General features: G+C 39.3%; 1 long non-coding RNA gene and 3 other non-coding genes across 4 annotated transcripts; all 4 read right to left on the minus strand.

Moving 5' to 3' along the window:
* Positions 1-4,563: 4,563 nt before the first annotated feature.
* Positions 4,564-10,178, minus strand: LOC115367499 (uncharacterized). Its single transcript, XR_003928923.1, has 8 exons — positions 10,067-10,178; positions 7,945-8,037; positions 7,212-7,252; positions 6,964-7,026; positions 6,408-6,461; positions 5,801-5,851; positions 5,314-5,343; positions 4,564-4,829 (listed from the first exon to the last, which is right to left on the minus strand). It is a non-coding gene; the product is annotated as an uncharacterized LOC115367499 (long non-coding RNA).
* LOC115368449 (small nucleolar RNA SNORA8) lies at positions 6,211-6,349 on the minus strand. The gene has a single exon (XR_003929028.1). It is a non-coding gene; the product is annotated as a small nucleolar RNA SNORA8 (small nucleolar RNA).
* On the minus strand, positions 6,763-6,897 carry LOC115368453 (small nucleolar RNA SNORA18). The gene has a single exon (XR_003929032.1). It is a non-coding gene; the product is annotated as a small nucleolar RNA SNORA18 (small nucleolar RNA).
* On the minus strand, positions 7,109-7,179 carry LOC115368446 (small nucleolar RNA Z40). Its single transcript, XR_003929026.1, has one exon. It is a non-coding gene; the product is annotated as a small nucleolar RNA Z40 (small nucleolar RNA).
* Positions 10,179-12,159: the final 1,981 nt, after the last annotated feature.

Genomic DNA, 12,159 nt, shown 5'->3' on the forward strand with positions numbered 1-12,159 from the left:
TGGCAGAGATGCCTGCTGTGAATCTCAGTTAAATATGGCCTGCATTGGCAGAGGAATTAAAAAAAAAAAAAAAAAAGTTTAATTGTATTTAAACTGATTTGGCCTCTTATATCGTTTGTGCTGTATACTGTGTGTATACAAGCTTGCTACTGCATCCATTCATTTGTCTGTTCATTTGTTGTGTATGGATTTGTCCTGCATTTATTTCAGTGTGCACACATGCAGGGTGTATTACATACAGACCTTTGAATGTGTCTTTATTCTTGTGTTGTATAATATGCTTTGAGTCTGTGCTGTGTGAAGGAGCTGATTGTTTACCTGCTTTGATTTATCCTTATTCAATAAAGGGATGTCATGTTACTCTTTGATGTGTATTTATATGGAATGTGTATTTTATAGTCTATGGGAAACTGTAAATTATATAATATTGCAACATCTAAAATCATCATTTATCATCAAATTAATGATCACAAATGTTTAAATAATGACAGGGGGTCTAGTTTCGACACCTTCCTAAAATAATCACCTAAGTAATTTTTTTTTTTTTTTTTTTTTTTTGTCAAAAATGAGTTTTTTTGCCTAAATCATCTCCGCTTGATGCTGGCCACCTCTGGTGAAATCACCAGCATCAGAACAGGTTATGCCATTCTACCCCTGAAGTATAACTGCCTAAATCAAGAGTGTGCAAAAACTGTGACTTTGGTAGTTTTATTTTTGCCTAAGGCAAAAAAAAAAAAAAAAAAAAAAATGTTTTTAGGCTATTTTAAGCATTTCAAGATGGCAGCGGTATCAAGAAGAAAGAAAATTTTCTCTGCCAGTGAAGTTATTTCAATGATCCAGGGCTCATCCTCAATTGGTAAGTGATGAGGTTTAGTATAACTTTGGCATATAACATATTACAATTGCCTAAGTCAACAAAGGCATGTTCAGAAATTTGCCTAAGTCATTTATTTCTGTTATGTTACATAACTGACTGACACTGTTTTTAGTATGTCAGTAGTCATCTTTTTTTATATAACATTTTTGAGTGAAATGTCCAATAAATATCATAGTTAATTTTTGGTGAATTATTTTGTGTCTCTTGAAAAACCTGAAAAAATGACTTAGGCGATTATTTTAGGAAGGTGTCGATGTGATAACAATGCATAGTGGGCAGTGGAATAACTTTTAGTTTCCGTTTGTGGTGACTGCTGACTGAGATAAGGGATAAGATTAAATAAATCCTGGAACTTAGCCTGGTCTGGAGCAGGCTAGCTCCACAGAATATATCTCCATGGTAACTTATATCAAAACATATCCTGCTATCCACTATCCTACTTTTGTGCAACCGGATCAAGGATAAGTTAATCCAGGATAACCAAGATATCCCGGCTTAATCCCTTATCCTAGTTTTGTGTAACAGGCCTCTGGGGCCCGTTGCACAAAACTAGGATTAAGACATCCGGGATAAGTGAGTGAGCCGAGCTCAACGAATCCAAAACACAAGCGTCCAGGCTCAATTGGTTGCACAAAGGCCAAGCCAGGATCAGCGGACACGGATTCATCAAGCAGCTGAAACCTATCCCGGATAAGTGCGCACACGCGGCTTCCTCAGTAGACCCCGCCATCGATCACAGATTCACCGATCCACCATGGCAGCGAGAGCAGCGTATTTCTCCCCCTCTGAGGCAGAAATCCTTATGGAGGCTTACGAGGAGGTGAAAGATCAAATAAAAAAAGAAGGACAACACGGCCGCTGTAATCAAACAACGAGAGAAAGCGTGGCAAAGTGATGCAGACCGCCTGAATGCGTAAGTAGTGCGCAAATACACACTCACTGTTCCGCTGAAACCATCACAATTACAATCCAAATAGTAAATTAACATCTCCGAAAACGTAGTTGTACTCTGATTATTAATCAGTTGAAATTGTAAGTGAAATTGACTGCAGATGTGAGTGAAATTGTGTAAATGTAACTCCTTCAGACTGTATAACAATTTGATAAATAGATGAGCTCACTGACTGAATTGAATTTCCCTTTAGGATAAATAAAGTTCCTTTTATGTTATCCTTATATTTGCCCCTCATGCTCCTCTGCATGCACATCAAGATAAAAATCCCCCTCAGGTGCCCATGAGGTGGGTTTTGTGAATAGGAAATCCTTTCACAGCATTATGTTTAGGTGAACATGACTTTTTGATATTGTCAATTAATGAACACTGTACACTGCTTGTGATGTCAGTTGATTGGTTTAATAGTCTTCATCTTATAATTTCAGATGGTCTGCAATGCTGACTGTCTGATCAGCAATGTTGTGGCAAAGTGGCCCGGCTCAGTCCATGACTCCCGAGTCTTTCGAACCTCCAGAATCTACCAGCGTCTATCACAAGGTGAGCCACACAACTTCTATTAATAACCACTTTTTACATCATGGCTGTGTCAAGAATGACACTCTATTTATGAGGTTGTGATGACGAGATTTTGAATTGACAGGTGAATTCTCTGGTGTGTTGCTGGGGGACAGGGGGTATGCCTGCCAGCCTTTTCTCCTGACACCACAGACCCCCAGGGAGCACAGCAGGCCTACAGTCCTGCCCATGCCAGGACAAGGGCCAGGACTGAAATGACCTTTGGCCTCCTGAAGGCACGCTTTTCACTGTCCTCAGGACTTAAGGGTCAGGACTTTGAGGGCATGTGACATCACTGTGGCCTGAGCTGTCCTCCACAGTGTGGCCTACTGAGAGGGCCCCCAGAGTGCCATCACACAGACTGGGACAATCCTGCATCTTCCCTGATGACGACAGTGGTCGGCTGCTCAGGGACCAATATGTGTTAAATTATTTTAGTTAACATTCATGCTTTAAATTTAAGTTAAATATGTCCTGCAGTGGCAGAGATGCATGCTGTGAATTTCAGTTAAATACGGCCTGCATTGGCAGAGGAATTAAAAAAAAAAAAAGTTTAATTGTATTTAAACTGATTTGGCCTCTTATGTCGTTTGTGCTGTATACTGTGTGTATACAAGCTTTCTACTGCATCCATTCATTTGTCTGTTCATTTGTTGTGTATGGATTTGTCTGCATTTATTTCAGTGTGCAGACATGCAGGGCCTTTGAATGTGTTTTTATTCTTGCATTGTATATGCTTTGATTCTGTGCTTTCTATCATGTAGAGTCACTGTGTGAAGGAGCTGATTGTTTACCTGCTCTGTCTTATTCAATAAAGGAACATCATGTTACTCTTTGATGTGTATTTATATGGGATGTGTATTTTATAGTCTATGGGAAACTGTAAATTATCTAATATTGCAACATCTAAAATCATCATTTATCATCAAATTAATGATCACAAATGTTTAAATAATGACAGGTGGTCTAGTTTCGACACCTTCCTAAAATAATCGCCTAAGTCATTTTTTTTTTTTTTTTTTTTCTTCCGTCAAAAATGAGTTTTTTGCCTAAATCATCTCCTCTTGATGCTGGCCACCTCTGGTGAAATCACCAGCATCAGAACAGGTCATGCCATTCTACCCCTGAAGTATAACTGCATAAATCAATTGTGTGCAAAAACTGTGACTTTGGTAGTTTTATTTTTGCCTAAGGCAAAAAAAAAAAAAAAAAAAAAAAAAAGTTTTTAGGCTATTTTAAGCATTTTGAAGATGGCAGCGGTATCAAGAAGAAAGAAAATTTTCTCTGCCAGTGAAGTTATTTCAATGATCCAGGGCTCATCCTCAATTGGTAAGTGATGAGGTTTAGTATAACATTGGCATATAACATATTACAATTGCCTAAGTCAACAAAGACATGTTCAGAAATTTGCCTAAGTCATTTATTTCTGTTATGTTACATAATTGACTGACATTGTTTTTAGTATGTCAGTAGTCATCTTTTTTTTATATAACATTTTTGAGTGAAATTATCAATAAATATCATAGTTAATTTTTGGTGAATTATTTTGTGTCTCTTGAAAAACCTGAAAAAATGACTTAGGCGATTATTTTAGGAAGGTGTCGATGTGATAACAATGCGTAGTGGGCAGTGGAATAACTTTTAGTTTCCGTTTGTGGTGACTGCTGACTGAGATAAGGGATAAGATTAAATAAATCCTGGAATTTAGCCTGGTCTGGAGCAGGCTAGCTCCACAGAATATATCTCCATGGTAACTTATATCAAAACATATCCTGCTATCCACTATCCTACTTTTGTGCAACCGGATCAAGGATAAATTAATCCAGGATAACCAAGATATCCCGGCTTAATCCCTTATCCTAGTTTTGTGCAACAGGCCTCTGGTCTCAGAATGAAACACAGCTTTGTGTATTTCTAGATGCTAATGATTTTATGTTAGTCAAAATACAAAGTGAGAATCTACCTCAATCTTTGAGTTAGACAGTCTACAAGAAAAAAGGCAAGAATGAAACTGCCAATCAGCTTTTCACTAAAATCCTAGCCAACCCTCTTGTAATCTATAAATGACTGTTGCAGTTTTTCTTGCAATACTCTTTTGAAATGAATATTCACAAACCTCAGGTTACTCCAGGTCATAGCGACTGTTTTGTATTACACACAATAAAAAGCACAGTTCTTGTTTTGCAAATTTTAATGTTTGCATTGTTTCAAATAGTTTATATATTCTGTTTGGACATGAATATAACTGTAAAAAAAAAAAAAAAAAAAAAAAAGTGAAATGATACACAAAACACTGAACGAGGTGAGGTCTCAGGCCATGTGCAGGCAGGAATGGAGCTAATTCCTTTACATACTAACACATGACCTAATGCATACATTAATGCGGGTGCAGTGGTCCAGGCTCCAGGGCTGCCTGGGACTGTCTTGTCCATCTCCAGGAACCTGTAAGAGAGGGTTTCTTGTTTCACACACTAAGACAGTAGTTGACATTGAATGCAATAATGCAATCTATAGTTCAACATTAGAATGATAAATCCTTAAGGCTCATGATGTGTTTGAAATGAAACAAAGAACACACACTTAACTTCATCGGCTCTTTAGCCATTGAAGAAAACTTAACTGCAGATCTAGACTTAAATGTAGTCCTCGAGATGTTAGTCCAGCTACAAAGACTAGACAAATGGTCTCCAAGGGCAACTGCTCTAGGATCACTGCGTCAAGGGCCAGTTGTGACAAAAACTCACTGGCCCCCTTTGAAAATGATCCAAATCTTTAAAAGGAGCACCCTCTAGAGAGTACAACAGGTGATGACATCACCTGGGCCCATATATCAGCTAATAGCAGATTTCAGTAGGATGATTTTAAATCAGTAAATGTCAGGCTTCAGACAGATTTGGATTTCATAAGTTACAGTAGTGCTACTAACCTTGCTTTGGACCATCACAAACTGCTACTCCTGGAAAGAAAAGGCAGAGATTCAACTGTTAAAAAATGGTGAGTTCACCCAAAATACCTCCCATCTCTATCCATCTACATCAGGGGTGTCAAACTCGTGCCATGGAGGGCCAAGAGGCTGCAGGTTCATTCCAACCAGCAACTCCACCAGGTGATTTCACTGATTAGTCCCGCCTCTCTGTTTCGAGGTAGGGTGATCAGTGAAATCACCTGGTGGAGTTGTTGGTTGGAATGAAAACCTGCAGCCTCTTGGCCCTCCATGGCACGAGTTTGAAACCCCTGATCTACATGTTCCCAGCAGGTAACCCCAACAAGAGTGCTGGTGAAACCAGCTGGGATGGGCTTTGATTTATGGTCACTTCCACAGCAAGTCAGGAACTGAACCTCCTGACTACCTTGGTATATGACCAAAACCCTGTCTAAGAGTAAATGGAGGCTTAAATTGCAAAGTCACTTACGATCAAGGTTGCTGGCAGCTCCGGTTTGATGGCACCTGGCCGATTTAAAATCTGAAACGTGAAGTTTTATTTATTAATTACTTGAGTGACTCAATCTTAGTTGAAATCATTTGCAGCCAGTGGTTGAGCTGGGCTTGGTGATCAAGGCTGATAATAGCAGCTACAGTAGGGACGTTATGGTAACTACACACATGCATGATTAATCAATTATCCCATGTGGTTTCAGACTGCTTGTCCAATTTTGACTTGTGGTCATTTGTAGTAGTAAACTTGTAGCTTAACAGCTGGCAACATCAGGACCAGCTGTATAGAAAAAGCTCTGCTGGGGTTGAACATTAAACACAGCTGGTTGCTGGGAGTTTCTTTTCTGAAGAAACTAGCAAACATTGATAAATGAGACCTGTTTTGGCGTGTGTTCCGACAGATATACCAGGACTCCAAACATAACCAGGTAAGGAGACCAACGATGCCAGATGTCGGGTTTTTCTAGCACTGAGTTTTGAACAAACCAGTTAAGGCAGCAACTGGCTGCAGATACCATACAGTGCCTTCATCAGACGACTCCACTGATTTACCACACCATACCCACGTCACCACGAGTACTCACCAGTGCCATCGCTGAACTCCAGTCTCATTCTCATAGAGATGCCATGTCGAAGACCTAAATCCAAAGTGATATGATTAGAGAAATGCAGACTTAATTGAGATGCATCATCTATTCAGAGACTGTCAGTGAATCACAGCTTGAGCTGCACTCCTGACAAACAAGCAGTCTGCCAAAACCCACAGATACAGACACCAGATGAACTCCTGTCCTGTAGGTCTTGGTCCACATTAGAAATGCTTTGCTACCGTGCTACATATTGTGCTGTGGAGTTACTAGTCATTTGTGGTGTAGAAGGAGTTTCTTTTGAGTTTTCCCAACCACTAGTTAACAGAAGAGCATGTCCTCAGCTGTTGGCATTTGTTCTGCAGCAATATCCCACAGGGCCTACAGCAGTGACCATGTGGGTAAAGCGAAACTGCAGATTTATTCTTTGAGGCATTTCCAATGACAAGGCCCTACTGTTCAAAGGTCTCCCAGGATAGGCCTCAGTATTCATGATTTAAGTTTAAAATACTCAAAATAAATGAATCCTGGTTTAGTGCCTTTGTTTACTGACCTTCAGGTTACATCGTCAACCTTCAGGCCACGTGCAGATGCATTACTTTGCAGCAGCCAGCATCTGTAGGGGCAGGAGGCAAGGTGTAGGTGAGAAATCCATGTAGGAGGAGGAGCCTGACCACAAGTATTTATTCTGTAATACTTGGTTCAGAAAGGCAAGTTTCATTCAGACTTCAGAGCAGTTGAACATATTTAGCCAATCATCATAACACCAAGTCAGTTAATGGACCTGGTGATTTAACTTACCCTGCAGATGAACATCTTCTACAGGACAGGACATCCAGCACCTGCCACAAACAGGAAAGAAAAAAATAATTAAATTAAAAAAAAAAAATCTGGTTAAACTGATGGGATTTCAGCAGGATTTACAGAATGCCAGGTTTTTCCATTGTTCATTCTCATAAGTAACACTGCTGCAGAGTATTCACAGCAGTGGGTTGCAAGAGAACAGATTGCTCTAGGCATAATACCGGCTCTTTGGTCTACCAGAGAAGGCCTTGGCTGGTACCGTGCCACCAATGCTTTACTGTCAAGTACAGGGTGTCCATGAAGTCTCTTTACAATTTAACAAGTTTATTACAAAAGCAAATGAATAGACAAATCTGTGGAAATTACAAAATGAGTATATATTGAAGATTTTTTGCCTCATTTAATACACCTCTATATGGGCACCATTAGTTGCACAAAGTACATCAAGACAGTACTCAATTTCTTGCCATGTTCACTGTAGCAGAGCCTCATCAATGGTGGCAATGTCATCAGTGATCTTTTGCTTCAGGTCGTTGATGTCCAGTGTTATTAAAAACTTTGATAACCACTGAGTACATAGAACAAATCTGATTAACATATCTCATCAACTGCTTTTGTAATAGATTTTTTAAATTGTAAAGAGACTTTGTGGACATCCTGTATAAGAAACCCTGCAGACAGAAGAAATTGGAACACAATTGAGCAAGTGATCTTGGTGTGTATCCCTCACCTTCTTTAGCCTGGATGGATGAAGCCATCATGTAGAGGGATTTGAAGACCAACTGTCATCTTGCTGGTCACCTCCACTGTTATCAAGCTGGTTCTGGACATTTAAAAAACAAAACAAAGTAATTACTGAAAAGGTTAAAACAGATTCAATCAGTTGAAGTGACTGAAGAGTGATGATGAAAACCTCATGTTGTCCACATGTTACTTATGTAGATTGTGTCTGTCTTCAACTGACACTGAAGTAACATGTGCAGTTGGTGGAAAGAGGGCAGTACTAAGAAGCGAGATTGACAGGTTAGCGAGGTATGATGAGTCTAAAACCAGAGGCTGCCCTGTCATGAAGGCAGCTCTTTTGACCTGGTTTCCTCACCATGGGAACTCATGCTGCAAATCTAACCTGCTCTGGACCGGGGTAATATTCAGAATTTCGGCATAAAATTGGCTTTTTACTGTTTGCTTCAGGTAATACATGTTAACCCTTTAAATTTGGCACTGAACATCACCCACAAAATACAAGAATAAGCCCTAGCAACTACGTGCCACTTTGAAAGATATTTTTGAAGAGTCTGACGCTGCTGGTACACCATCTAATAAAAAAAACGCATAAAAATCATCACACACAGGCCTATTATATCAATTACATTTATTTCACTTGATATTGACAAAACTACAGTGATTTACATGTATCCGTTATAGGATTGTGTGAATTCTGGAGTTTAATGTTAGCTCATCTTCAGATTCTTTATAGCCAAAATGTTTTTCCTACAACACTACCATATACAGTGCCCTTCATCACTACAAATTAAGAATCCACATTTTCCAACTTTAAAAAATGTTTATATTCACTTAATAGCAAAGTGTAATTATCAGTCATCTACTTTACGGCTGCATGAGATCCAATGGTTCCTGCAATTTCTGTCACCTATAACTCTGAATCATGGTATCAGCACTGTTCTCTTCTAAAACAGAATTACAGTGACTAACAATGTCAGAAATATGGTCCACTGACCAAATCAGACCCACTAGCATGTCATATCCATGATAAAAATCACAAAGCAGCCTAAAATATCCATGTTAATGAATGATACAGAATAATCTGGCCCCTGTGAGGTCTCATTTGAATGTGGCCCACTATCTGATAAGAGTCTGACACCCCTGCTCTAACATATAGTCACTCCACTGGCTGCATCATTTGAATTATACTGTCTTTAACAGATCAATGGGTTCCTACATGTGGTGCATGCAAGGGCAACATCAACCAGCTGTCAGGATGGTTTCGTGTGCCAGGCCTCATTGTCACCCATCAGCAACCAGCAATGCAGAGGTGAAAGCAAAACCTGACTTAGTGTAGCCACTGCAACTGCGGGACAGGCCCACTGAACAGGACCGTCCCACTGATGGTACTGTTCAGTGTGGCAGTGCTTTTAGAGAACACCTCCAGCCATGTCACGTTAGCTGTCTGGGCCTGACATTAGATTACCTGACAGGAATACAACCCACTAACAGCAGTGCTGCCACTGACACCATCTGAAAGACTGAACATTATAAATAGTTCAATATTCCCGGTGGGGCTACGCTAACAGGACAGCGACCGAAAGCGAATGTAGCTAATTATGTAGCCATTTATTATGTAGCTAATTACCGAGTCAACGTGGACTATTCAGCCACAGGACTGACCACCCAGCTTTAGCTGCGTTTCTTCGGTCGTGGTGGGAAATAATGCTGCGCTCGGTGGCGCTGGCAAAAGAAGGTACCGCCTCGACGTCCATTTTGCCTGCTAGGTAATATTAGCCCCGCTACCATAATACTTTCACAGCTACTGCGGAGAATATTTTATCAATGGACTTTCAATTAAAAGAACTGTTGTATTCACCACACTGTTGTACAAAGAGTTAGTGGTGAATGCTGTAGCAAAATTAAAGACGTTTGCTACGTTAGCACCAAGCTAGCTTGCAGCACCCGCTCCTGCAGGATGAAGAGCACGTGGCGGCCCCGGCTGACAATGTCGCCTTGAAAAGTCAAGAAAAACTACAAAAGCACCGCGCCACACCGCGCACGCACGTCTGCTCGACCTGGCACGTAGGTCTGTGAAGTAAAGTCAAGGAATGGCTCTCTGCTCTTACCATCTGGTCTCTGCACCTCGCCCGCCACCGCACGGCCCAGGAACAACGAGGCCGTCAACTGTTTCGCAGAACTATTTATAAGGTGAACTACGCCACTTGAAATCGCTTTTCGGCAGCCCTGTCGCTTTTCTTCTTCTTCTGTGTTTCTGCTGCTTCTCCATGCAGCACACTGCTGCCCTCCACCGTTCAGGATGTGATCAATATGACACTGACTGAAACGGTAGCTTACGATTTCTCTCGGTGGCTATTATGAGTGGATCAAGTCTCACCTACTTTTAAAATCAATAGGCCTTCTTTGTGAGCATCAAATCTTTGCCTAAATTTTTTGGAGAAATTATTTTGTAAATCAAACCAAAAAGAGCGGCTATGAAAACAGTCATTATTTGGAATTATATATTCATTCACAGTTTTCCATTGTCTTCTATTTAAATATACCCACCGATATTTACATATGGGAGTAGTGATATGCTCAAGATGATTTCTAATAAAAAACTTTAGTGCATTTTCTCTCCAGATATAGACCCCATTAATGGCAGGTGGAGATTTATTTCATCATCGTGCATTAAGGGGCCAAATGGTCAATTTGAACATTATATTTGTCAATAAAAACCTCCTAAGTACAGAATTCACCATTTACATTTCATAGCTGGTTTACAGTATATATGTTATTCTCAAACCAAATATGTTATTATTTGCTATAAACGATGTGACTGTTGTTCCACAGGAGACAGTTGTGAGGGAAGTGGTTATGTCTGAAAAGAAGAGCCCAACACAATAAAATATGTTGATGAAAATGAGCTGGTTTTACAGGGAGTCTTCCAATAGTGGAAGGACACAGCAACAGAAAATTAAGAACACCAATTTTACAAAAAAAATAAAATAAATAATAATAATAATTGGGGAAAATATTCCATAAACTATCTGGATTTTTCAGCTATTTTTTAATCCAGTTGATTTTTGAAATTTGATTAAATACCATAAAAGTCCAAACAACCAGTCCTCCTTCAGCTTAGAGGTTAAAAAGACCTGATTTTTAAAAATTTGATGGGCCTTATTTTTCCATATGAATTCAGAGGAGAGCTTATCCAGTTGGGAACATATAGATTTGGAGACATTAAATGATGAGAACACGCTCTTGACATGCCTTCTGCTCTGCTTAACAAAACTCGACCAAACAGATAAAGCTCTGGCTGACCAGCAGGTCGTTTTCTTTTTAACTGGCTCGGTAAGAGCCAGTTAAAAACTTCTTTTGGATCTTTGGAAATTTTACAGTCACTCTTTTGTGTGCTGAACAGGAATTTCACAGATTTCAGTAAGATCAATATTATTTAGGGGTAGAATTTCACTTTTCTGTTTCTTTTTTGTTGTTGTTGTTTGTTTAGTTCAGAGAATTTAGATATGGCGGATAAAGCCACAGTATGTCTGAGCTTCTTCAGTGCTTTTCAAAAATAGTGTTGTATCATCTGTTAGTTACTGAAAAAATCTATTGCTTTAAATGAGTTCTGCAACATTAAATAATTTCAAACCTGAGCCACAACCTGAGCAAGGACAACCTTGCCATATACCTTTGTTTACATTAAATCTGCAAGAGGTATTATAGAAAAGTTTCACAGAGCTATTACTATCTTTGTAAGGTGTTTTAGCAGCTCTTAGAAAGAATCAAAATAAATGCATTACTGCATGTATCAAAGGCTTTCTCAAAGTCTAAAAAAAGAATTACAGGCTCACCAGAAATTAGTTTTCTATAATCAAATCTACAACTAATCTTATATTACTAGAAATATGACATCTAGGCATGAATCCTTTGAGATTCAGGAATATTGTCATCCAACCTCTTTTTCAGCCGTCATGCCAGAACAGAAAAAAGAATTTTATGATCATTGTTCAGTAATGTAATGCCATGCCAATTATCAGTGATTGAAGAATCCTTTGAATTTGGTTTTTGAATTAATGTTATTAATCCCCGTTTCATTAAATGAGGCAGTTTATTGATGTCCTCCTTGTATACTGCTAATAGGAATTTAGAAATCTGAGTAGGCGATGCATGATAAAATTCTGAAGCCATCATTTCTTGGTGATCTGTTGTTTAAGAT

This window comes from Myripristis murdjan, chromosome 11 (genome assembly GCF_902150065.1).
Source record: "Myripristis murdjan chromosome 11, fMyrMur1.1, whole genome shotgun sequence".
Lineage (NCBI taxonomy): Eukaryota > Metazoa > Chordata > Actinopteri > Holocentriformes > Holocentridae > Myripristis > Myripristis murdjan.